The following is a 12331-nucleotide window of genomic DNA, read 5'->3' on the forward strand; positions in this document are numbered from 1 at the left end:
GATGCAATTCTCTATCTATATAAGAGCCAGGTACGTCCAAGGATGGAATACTGTTGCCACATCTGGGCAGGAGCTGCTAGAAAGGACTTGGCCTGCCTTGATAGAGTTCAAAATAGACTTCGTAGCCTCGTAGGAGATGTCCTTTTCTCTTCCTTGCAACCTCTATCTCACAGAAGAGATGTTGCGAGTTTGTCTCTGATGTATCGTTATTTTCATGGAAAGTGTTCGACTGAGCTTCAATCTATGGTCCCCCCCTCGCAAAACTTTCACAAGAAACACACGTCTAGCTGTAAACACTATCAATAATTCCCCCCACTTTTTATCTGTGCCTAAACCTAAACGTAGATTCCATGAACAAAGCTTTTTTCTTAGAACTGCACGCCTGTGGAATTGTCTTCCGTTTTCCTGCTTTCCGGCTGACTACAATATGGTTGTTTTCAAGTCTAACGTAAATAAGTTCTTGATGAGCCGTTCCATATAAGTTATCAAATTTAACAAATTTTCATTACTAATGATTATTATATTGTCCAATTTCTACTGTACACTCTTTAACCCTTATCCTTGAGTGGCCTCTTGGCCTTGATAATGAGTTGATACCTATGAAAAAAAAAAAAAAGAAGAAAAAGTCCAATGTGAACAAGTTCTAATTGAATCGTCCCCCTAAGTAATCCAAGTTTCAAAATTCCCACTGTTTACTATGCTAAAATCACAATGACTAATGTATACCTATTAACCCTTATCCTCGAGTGGCCTCTGGGCCTTGATAAGTGGTGACACCCTTGTAAAAAAAAAAAAAAAAAAAAAAAAAAATTGATTTTTCCAAATACTCTAACCACTGTTTGACAAAATACACCAGAAGAAGGTCAGAGGTTACATCGACCGAAATGTTGTGAAAATAACACTGAAGATGAAAACAGTAGTCTGAAGAATCCAAATAATATATATCCTTCTAGGCTGTCAGTAAGAATTCTAATGATCGATGTTAATTTAAGAAAAGTTTTTAGCAAATTATCTTTGTTTAAATTAAATCACTTTAATTAATTACTGTTAACATTAATGAAACTACTGCATATATATATATTTAGACAATTCAGCACAATATGATGTTTAAGCCTCCTCTCATTTCATACACCAATACACTCTCTTTCCGTTTATCTATGATATAAATCTCACCTGTCTGTTTAAATGTATGTACGTATGTATGTTTGTATGTCTGCCTAAAACTTTCGACAGAGGCGACGGATTTTCACGAGATTGGTATCATTTTGAAGCTCGACTCTTGGCTAAAAACATTAATTCGTTCATCCTCAACTGGGCACTTTTCTACAGGGAGAGGGTCGCTTTTATCAATGATATTTTCAAAAGTCAACTTCTCTTTTCGATTTACTAGCCTTAATTTAAACATTCGTCACTTCTAGTTTGACAATGGGCACAACAGCAAACATGTCATGTTTTATTTTTTCAGGTTCTTTTCCTCCTTCGCGGTGTGATACTATTAAGTGAACCTGAGGTGGACTTGAGTCGCTAAGTGCTGAGAGGGGGGGGGCATAGACAAAGAAATAGGAAATATCCTACAATCAACAATAAAAAGGAAGTAGCAAACAATGACTCTGTAGGTAATTTTAGATCGAGCTTTTAGAGTTGACAATGACAATAGAAACCTACAGATAAAACAGGTAAGGGCAGATTCTTGTAGCCGGGGCGGGGGGGGGGGGCGACCTGATACCAACGTAGAGGAGACAGTTGACAACTAGATGCCCTTCACGGCGGATGGGAGTTGGACAGTTTTTAGAGTTGACTGTGAAATAGAAATAGAGACGAATTGCAACTGACAGACAAATGTAACATTGATAGAACGGAGAGAAGACGCACATACTCTCACAAGTCCAACAATCAATTATATGTGAACATTGGCGTTTGTGTTTTTCCTTTCTTTGTTCCATGGTTTATTATATTTATTATATTTCTACTTTTGTGAAACCACGTGTGTTCCTATCGACAGTCGCCAGCGAGAAAATGACGATCCGGCCATAAGAGGAATAGTCGAACGAAAAATCTACGATACATGATGTTGGGAGTCGGCGATCTGTTGGGGCTACGTACGTTTGGTCACAGCAGTATGGGTTTGAGCCTACCTGCCTACTACCACTTTTTTTTTTTTTGCTCAACACACACCTCCAAACACCTGAGCAATGCCGGGCACTAAGGCTAGTTGATAATAAAAGGCAATAATTTTCCCTATGGTATTGCTTCTTTTAACCATCTTCCTCTCTGTTTCTCTATTGATGAAGAGAGACAGTGAGAAGTACTATTTAACATAGTTTAAGTGGGGAAAAAAGAAGAGGTGGATAGAAATAAGAGGAGCGAAAGAGGGTGAAATGAGAGGAGGAGAAAAAGCGAGGGATTGATATGCCAGAAAAAGGAAATAAATAAATAAAAAATAAATAAAACAAGATGCGCATGCGGGGTCCCCCTCCATTAATGAAAAATTTAATTTCATCATGACTAACGTTTTTGCAAAATTTCAAAAAAATCCAAGGCGCAATTATTGAGAAAAGTTTGAACAAATGAATGGAGTATTTGGGGGCAATTTTACCCCTATGATACTCCCTGAGGGGAGAGGGAGTAACCAGAGTTATCCCAGAAAATCCGTTCTGCAAAAATTTTACTTTCACCGTAACTAATGCTTGTGCAAAATTTTTAAAAAATTCAAGGAGGGATTATTAAGAAAAGTGTAAACAAATGAACGGATGAATGATTTGGGGTCAATTTTACCTCATAATGGCCCATAGGGAGGGCAACCAGAGTTATCCTGGAAAATTAATTCTAGCAAAAATTTACTTTTATCATAACAAATGTTTGTGCAAAATTTCAAAAAATATTCAAGGCGTGGTTATTGACAAAAGTGTGAATGGATAAACGGAATTGAATTACTAGGTCCAATCCCTTCTTTGTCGGAAGACTAATAAAATAATAAGATGGAGACATTTTTTTTTTAATTTCGACTAAAAACTCAAAATGAACAAGTGGAATAACTCATATTTTTTTAATAAAAGAATATAAAGAGTTGTAGCCGTTACAAGTAAAAATATTATTTCTTTTATAGTATGTGTAAAAATGTGGAAACCAATAAAAAAATCAAAAGATAAAACAATTTCACTGCATCAGCTAGTAATTATGTTTCAATAGTTTGGGCATAATTACCACCCAGACTTAAGGTTAGTAGTAAGAAGATGTGCTTTTCATGACTTTTAACAATGACATATTTTATAGTAAAGTTTCATTAGAAACATTAACATAGCTAAGATTTCAAACACACAAAACTGGTTACATGTCTGTCGCAATATTTTGGCACAATTGCATTGGGTATGATCAAAGATTTGGATGATCATATTTATAGCAAGAGTTGATAAACACGAATCACTGCTGACCTTGACTAGATCAATACTACTATTCTTTACTTGGAAGTCTTTACAATTCAAAGATTATATGACTGGATTAAAACTGCCAATTTTTACTTTAATATTCGCAATTGAATAATTTTATTTTCTCTACAATAGGTTTATATTTAGATATATTTACCAATCTTTGTTTGGAACCAATTTTTTATTACAGGAATGGCTCTCCACTCAAGAGATTACTAATATCTTTCTCTCTCTCTTTTTCTTTATTTTTTATAGAACAATACCTTTCGTCTACTACCATTGCAACAATAATGATGATCGAACCCGCATCTGTACAGCCTCTTTTCCTCTAATAATCTACATTAGCTGTCTTCCCTGGGGAACACTTCCGGCTGCCACACACACACACACACACACACACACACACTCTCTACTGTCCAGTTATTATAATCTAAATAACAACCTTGTAAATAGTCTGACCTTTTATCGCCGATCAAACGAAAAGACAGAACCGTTTTATTCAATTAGACAATATAGATTGTCCATTGATGAATTTGGCCACCAAAAACGTCTGATAAATTTATTTTTGATTACTTTTTCAGATATGTTGGTCTATTAGGCATCAGTCTGAAAAAGTATTTTTACCTCTAAATGTACAGATTGAATCAGTTTATTCTAGTTGCAGATAAATAAAAATCGGTTCATCCGTCTGTCATATACAAGTGATGAATAGCATTTTTTTAGTCTGTCAGGTTTAAGTTTGAATTCTGTGATGTGGGAGTGCGACTAAGCTATAATGCGAGATAGCAGAGCCCCCCTCCCCTCTTAAATTCATTTTTATTGCAATCACTGAACAAGCCCTTTCTTCAGAATGCCCATGGTTTTAAAAACCCAAACCAGAGACAGTCCAGATAGGATCAACCTCAAGACTCCTCCTGACCAGATATGACTTCATCCCATCCCCTCTATCTCTTTACATCCTCTTTCTTCCTAAAGGGAATAGGAGAGAAAGAGAAACTAATTCAAGGAATGTTTTGTGGTGAAAAAAAGTGAAAACGCAAAGAGGCTAACCCCCGCCCCCAATCGTGCTGTGATCGAATCCATGGTATAAACTGCCCATGTACCATGTGCCCCAAACCAATCCAAAAGGCTGGAATGGACAGATAAACTCGAATTGAATGTCAACTTGACTGCTTTGCACAATGGTGCAAAGAACTGATATTGTATAGCACAAAGAGACTGAAAGAGTTGTCGCCATAAAAAATCAGAAATGAAATGTAATATTTAAGTTTGAAATAGTATCGTTTTTGGCCTTATGTTTGAATATTGTATTTCTGCTGGTCTACCACAAGCATTTTTCTCAAGTTATTATGTCTACGTTTGAAATAACACTTACATTCTACTCTTATGTTATACTTTTTCTTTAGTCTGTCATGTTTAATTTTATAATAGTATTTTATTTGGTCTGTCATGTTATAATTTAATAAAATTTCTGATCTATCATATGCATATTTTCGACCTATCATGCCTACATTTGAAATAACGCTTGCATTCTACTCTCATGTCACTTTTTCTTTAGTCTGTTATACTTAATTTTGAAATAGAATTTTATCTCATTTCCTTTATTTTGTCCTTTAATCCTCCCATTCCACGAAGTATGTTTCTGAAAAAGGGGCAAGAAATGCTGTTTTCTGGATCAGAATCTATCCATCTAACTAGACGAGTAAAAAGTAGAACTTGGGTTTACTTTTGGCAGCCTCATAACTCTCGCTTCCTTTATTTTGTCTTGTAGTCCTCATATTCTACGAGGTATGTTTCTGACAAAGTGGCAAGAAATGCTGTTTTCTGGATCAGAATCTATCCATCTAACTAGAAGATTAAAAAGTAGAACTTGGGTTTACTTTTGGCAGCCTCGTAACTCTCGCTTCCTTTATTTTGTCCTTTAGTCATAACATTCCATGAGCGAGGTTTCTGACAAAGGGGAAGAATTGCTGTTTTCTGGGTCAGACTATTCATCTAATACTTGTTGTTGGCTGATTATAGCCCTTGAAGTAGTAGTCATTTTTTCTTTCTTTTTAGCTTCTTACATCAAGTGTCTTCATGCCTTATCTGGAACAATTTCTATTAAAAATAAAAAAAAAATAAAAAATTTAGTCTGTCATGCTCAAGTTGAAATGGTATTTCTGTTGATCTCTCACTAACATTTTTGTCGGCACATCATGCTTACGTCTGAAATAACACTTTCATTTTTAAGTATAAAATGGTTCGTTAGGCTTAATTTTTTTTTTTATCGTTCAGTTTATCTACAGAGTTTCAACAGGTTAAGATGCAGTTGTCAAGCATCATTTTGCTTCTAATGAGAGAGGAGAGCTCAAAGATGCAAAAACAAGGCAAGCCTGTTGCCAAACAAACTCAGTCGATTGTCTATCAACCAAGCTGTTTATTTACTCAGAATCAATCGTGAATTGTGCTTTTCAAAATGTTTTCCTTTTTCGTTTCATTCATCTGTCCCTGTCTCCGTTCAACTGCAATTTTAAATTGCCACAAATAAACACGAGCAACTTTTTTTTTCTTGATTTTTTCTTTTTTTATTTATTTTATTTCCTTTCTCTCTTTTTTCATTTGGTGGATTGTAAAGAAATAGCTCGATCTTTTCAATTGCTCGATGAATAACGATGCAAGAGTTGTACAGTTAAAGGCTCGTTAACTTTATTGAAAGACAGCCCTGAATGCGTTCTTGTCATGAATAGAAGAATTCATTGAGAGCTTGAATCTGGAAATGAATGAAAGGAATTGCAGCGTATATATATTTTTAAAAAATTCTTTTTCACCTCAAATAAGGCGTATTGCCACTTGGACGTAAGGGGTTACTATTTGAGATCATGCTTAACAGAGGCGTGTGGGAAGTAGAGTTGCAAGATGTTTATATATATATATATATATATACACACACACACATACAGGGTAACCAAAAAAAAGCGGGCTCCAACTCTAATTAGGCCCTGTTTTCTCCGAATGAAATGAAACTTTGGTCATAACTAGTTTATTATAGTCAAAACGTCACATCAAAACACTAGGGTTTTTGGCCTTTTTTTCTCTCCGTTCTACAGCATATGTTCTAGATGGCCTCCATTTATCTTTTATTTTTTTGGGGGGGGGTCACCCTATATATATATATATATTAATGTTGGGACAATTAATCAAAATCAGAATCAGGAATCAGAAAAATCGAAACTTTTGGAAGTATCGGAATAGGTATTGGAAAAATTTATGTTTATTTCTGATGCCAAAAACGATTCCTTTAATTATAATTTTTTTTTTATTTGATTTTGTTTAAAACAAAATCTTTTACTGTTGGTAGTAATAATAAAATAATAACTATTTATTGATTTTAAACTATCAGTAAAACTAAAATCTATAGATTATCCCCCTCACAAGAAAGTGTTTTACGTTTGAGAAAATATATGCACATTTAAGACGCTTTTACAGTAATCGGGAAAAATAACAACTCTGCAGTTAAAGTATTTACGTATTTATAAAGAATTGGAATCAGAATCATTAATTGTATTGGAATTGGGAATTTAGTACAGAATTGGTAATTGTATCCTAATCAGAATCATTAATTGTATTGGAATTGGGAATTTAGTACAGAATTGGTAATTGTATCGGAATCGGGAAAAATATTGGAGTTGTCCTATCACTAATATATATACAGGGTGTTCCAAAAGTCTTTGGCACATTTTGACATTGAATATCTCGCAAACTATAAACACGCACTTGATATATTCAGAAAGCTATAAAGACGCACTTGATATATTCAGAAAGATATAAACACGCACTTGATATATTCAGAAAGCTTGTAATCTCAAGTTTTTGCATGGAATGTTCAAAAATGTTCAATGTGAACACTATTGGTCACACGACACACATCAAGCCGATAGTCCAAGTCTTGCCAAACATGTCCCAGCATTACATTGTCAATGGTTGCAACAACTTCTGTTATTCGAGCCTTCAGCTCACCCACGTCTCTTGGAATGGGAGGCACATAGACCAGTCCTTTCACAAATCTGCACAAAAAAAAAAAAAAAATCGCAGGATGTGAGAAGGTGATCATTTTGCCCAAATCTTTCAAGCCATATATCTAGCAGTGTTGGGTTCAGAAACTGTCTAACCCTGAGGCTCCAGTGTGGTCATGCCCCATCCTGTTGGAAAATGAAGTCATCAGACTCTTTCTCACTCAATTTATCCATTAATTTGAAATGTGCCCAAGACTTTTGGAACACCCTGTATATATAACCTGTCTAGCTTTACTATATAAACAAAGATGGTTGTCAGAATAAACACATGATGTTGAGTCTTCTATGAACTTTTTTTCTTATTGCAGTATTATATTGCTCAGCATTTTCCTGAAGGGTATGTGTACGAAAACAGATGGTATTGTATTAATAAGCATTTGTTTCCGCATAACGAGACGGATCTGTAAAAAATTTATCCAAATTTTAACATGCTTGAGGAGCTGTTTTGTATGAAAAATAAATATTTGCATCTTGGAATGTAACTATATTGTAATTCTTTTATATATGCTCTGTTGTTATATTTAACTTATATTGAGCTTCTAAACAATAATGGATTGATATACACAAAGAGCGCAGAATTTAATTGAAAAAACACATTTTATCTATATATATATATATATATATATATATATATATATATATTTTATGTCTCGGAAGTAGAGTGAAAAGCATATTTTATTTATTAATATTATTGAAATCTTTTCTTTTTTTCCTTGTATACATTTTTGTGAATTATTCCATGGATTTCTGCCTTTGGATTATTATAGACCATCTTCTTCCAATTACGGGATTTCCCTGGATTTTACTTGTACAAATGGAAATTCTTTTAACTTTCTTGAAGTTTTACATTTGGATTTTTTATCTTCCACCAGATTATCCATTCATGTGTAATCACCTTTTTCTTCACCACATTCCCTCTGCTTCACTTTTTTTGTTTTCAAGTAAGATCTTTGACTTACTTGTTGTTTCATCAAATACTTCTGCATGCGCATTTTGCTAATTCCTACCCTCTGATGAGAAGGAAAGTATTTCTTCGAAACTCCGCGGATTAAGGACTATCCATTTATCTAGTGTTTCCTTTTCAGATTAAATATATTTTTAACTCATTTCAAAGTGTTTTTTAACATATTTTATTAACTATTTGCCCATATATATATATATATATATAATTCAATAATGTTCCATGTATATACACATATAGTATTAGAAGGTATTATAATATGTGTGTATATATTTTCAGCACTTTAACAGTGCCCAAAGCATATGTAAACCTTATAGCCAGGAAACATTTTTATTACAACAAGCACATACATGGATTAATCATTATATATATATATATATATATATATATATATATATATATATATATATATATATTATATATATATATATATATATATATAATTACTTCATTTATTCACATAAAATTAATATACGAAAGTATAAATTTATGCGTAAACTTTAAGTATTTACTTCAAAAGTGCTCAATACGTAGGTAGAGCTAGTTAGTAAGTTATAAAATATATATGGCGATTAAGCTACACTGAATATTCCGCATTTCATCCACTCTAGGACTCTTCAGTTATATATATAGTCAGGTTCCTAATGGCACAATTTTAACTTTTGTGGGAACCTTTTGGAGATTTGCAAACCTATACATTTTTGGAAAGGTTTTTGTCCCAGGAATCAGAAAATCAATGTTTGCATTTGGCCAGATGCGTAAATGGCGGCCATATTGGATTTACAAAATGGCCACCATAAGATGTACGTTTTGTAATATCTCGGCTTCTAAACAAGCTGGAATTCTGATTTTAACTGCTAAAACTACATTTTCAGGGCTAAGAAAACCAATGGTGGTGGTTATAAAATTTTCCCAGATGTGTATATGGCAGCCATATTGGAATTTACAAAATGGCTGCCGTAAGATGTATGTTTTGTAATATCTCGGCCTCTAAATAAGCTGGAACACTGATTTTAACTGCTAAACCTACATTTTTAGTGTCAATGATCCAAGTTATCATTTCATCTTTTGTAACCCCCCCCCCCCCATTGAAACACATAATCCATGATATGGGTAAAAAACTTAACAACCTTGGCAGTTAGTCAGATACTAAATCAGAGTTATTTTTATTATAATGACTTTTAACTGTAAACTTTGAATGTTTGTGCAACCATCTTTAACATAATGAAATGTTTGATCATAGTCTATACATAATCCTCAACATCACTTTCATACATCACAGCTTGGGAATCTTCATCGTTTTCGCACTGGCTGCTGCACTGACATGTCAGGACAGGCTAAGTCTTTAGACCTGCAGGAACATCTGCCAGAAGAACAGTCAAATATACATTTGCATGTGACCATCTCAAGGATGACCTTAGGGGTTGGGAGGACATCTTTGGTCATTGGTTTCAGGATGCCATCCAATTGTCTGAAGTACCCATTTTCCAGGGGATCCAGTTGTGAAATCTGCAGAGTAATGGCTGATTGTGCCCCTACCCTTGCTTGGACATAGACTTAAAATATGCTGCTTCAGAGCTCCAGGTGTTGGAGGGAGCCTGTCACTTTCTGCCCTATGCTTGCAGAACAGATGCCATCACAGTTCAGGGATTGTTTTTATGTTGATCCCTTTTGGTGAGTAAGCTGCACATACAAAGGACTCCAGTGTTGACAGCATTCCCTCTGTCACTTCTGATTCATCCATTGCGTCTGCTTTGAGGTAGATCTGCAGCCAGGTTGTCTTGCATATACGGGAGAACCTCCCTATGTTGTTGGCCCCAGTGAACGCATGGAAGGCTGGCAAAACCTTTGCTCTTTCTTTACCTAGAGCTCGCCACAGTGGTTCAATTTGTATAACACCAGAGGCCATAGAAATAGACATGTTTTTCAGCAATTGGTCATAGTTTTCTGTAACTAGCACTAAAGCGTCCGTATCTGGGGAGAAAAATACTAACTGTGCATCAGGTGGGTTTCACTGTGAAGCCAACACAGCCTGGTGGATCAGCAGCGTGTCTGCTTCCTCATGGTTATTTACTTCTAAGACCAGGTCTTTGTTGCTCTTAGTGTATCCGGAAGCAGATGTGATGATCAGCTTGGATGATCCCCTGTTGGTTTGGTTAAGTGGCAGTTTGAATATATGGTTAAGTGGCAGTTTTAGTCATTTAGAACTGCTTTATAGCTTCACCGCTCACTCATTTTTCGATCAAATATCAAACAATTATTACAGTTTATAGCTCACCTTCTCAGCTATATTGTGAAAAAAAAAATTCAATTTTTGTACAGTAAAACAAAAGTTATGATGAATTTACTGGTGTTCATGAGTGACGTTTTTTCTGGATGGTTTCCATAGCAACCATGTCACTCCAGCAACTAGTGTTGCTACTAAATCACTGCTCTCGCAAAAAGAGAACTAATAAGTGAAACAGAGAGAATGAAAGCACACGAGTGTTGTACATGGTTTTACATACGTGTATGTTATATTTATGGGGTCAAAAAGATAAGACTGAAATTAAACAAAGAATAAGTGAATTTATTGGAAGCCTCGAAAAATCATGGATTACAACAGAAAAATGCAAGCATGAAAAGTATTATGGTTAAGCTTAAACATGGAAAAGTAAAGGACAAGATAAAATTTGCAGCATTAAGAATTTTTTTTTTTAATTCTTAAATCGAATTTTAAAAAAAATTCTTAATGCTCCAAATTATATAACCAATTCTTAATATTGCAATATTTTAAGTTATAAATTTATATTTTTTACTAGAATATCTTGTTTTTTTTGTATTTTTTTTTACAAGGAAGTCACCACTTATCAAGGCTTGTAGGCAACTCAGGGATAAGGGTTATTGCATGTACAGTAATCGATGGGATAATATCGTAGTAATCGCTAGTAATGGAGATCTGATAAAGTGTCTTACTTAAGGGGGGGCGGTTCATCAGGAACTTGTTTATGTTGGACTTGAAGACATCCAAGTTGTAGTCAGGTGGGAAACAGGCAAATGGAAGAGAGTTGCACAGTCTTGCACTTCTGAGAAAGAAGCTCTGCTCATGGAATCTACGTTTGGATTTAGGTACAGATAAAGAGTGGGGAAAATTATTGACAGTAGTTTCAGCCAAACGGGTATTTCTCGTGAAAGACTGGCGAGGGGGGATGAGAGATTGGAGCTCAGACGAGCACTTGCCATGGAAATAACGATAAAACAAAGACAGGCTCGCAACATCTCTTCTGTGGGAGAGAGGCTGCAGGGAAGAGAAAAGGGCATCCCCCACTAAGCTACGAAGTCTATTTTGTACTCTGTCAAGGCAAGATAGGCTGTTTTTAGCAGCTCCTGCCCAGATGTAGCAGCAGTACTCCATCCTTGGATGTACTTGGCTTTTATATAGATAGAGAATTGCATCAGTAGTGAGATATCTTCTGGAGTGGTAGAAAGATCCCACCATTTTCCCAGCGTCCTTGGCAACAGACCTGATGTATGCGTTCCATTTCAGATCAGGAGTAAAGAGCAAACCCAGAAGCTTGTCAAAACATGGAGCCTCCCCAAGACAAGAGCCATCCATTTCAAATGGGGATCAGAGCGTTGATGATGTAAAGATAGAAGCTTGGTTTCAGATGCATTAAAAGTGACCAGCCAGCTTTCCCCCACTGTACCACGCGCTCAAGATCAGAGGAGAGAGAATTAGAGAGAGCTTTGTCATTTATGGCCTTTGATGTGTTGCCATAGATGGTCGTGTCATCAGCATAGATGTCAATGAATGATTTAAGTATGTGTTTTGGGAGATCATTGATGGAGATGAGGAAGAGAGTTGGGCCCAGGATGGACCCCTGCGGGACTCCAGCATTAATAATGTGGGC

General features: G+C 35.3%; 1 protein-coding gene across 1 annotated transcript in view; it reads right to left on the reverse strand.

Annotated features, from left to right (window-relative positions):
• LOC145261148 (intraflagellar transport protein 172 homolog) overlaps positions 1-12331 on the reverse strand; it is a 265859-nt gene that overhangs the window by 228662 nt on the left and 24866 nt on the right. The gene's annotated exons all lie outside the window — the stretch shown is intronic.

This window comes from Euprymna scolopes, chromosome 37 (genome assembly GCF_053919585.1).
Source record: "Euprymna scolopes isolate OS-2025 chromosome 37, ASM5391958v1, whole genome shotgun sequence".
Lineage (NCBI taxonomy): Eukaryota > Metazoa > Mollusca > Cephalopoda > Sepiida > Sepiolidae > Euprymna > Euprymna scolopes.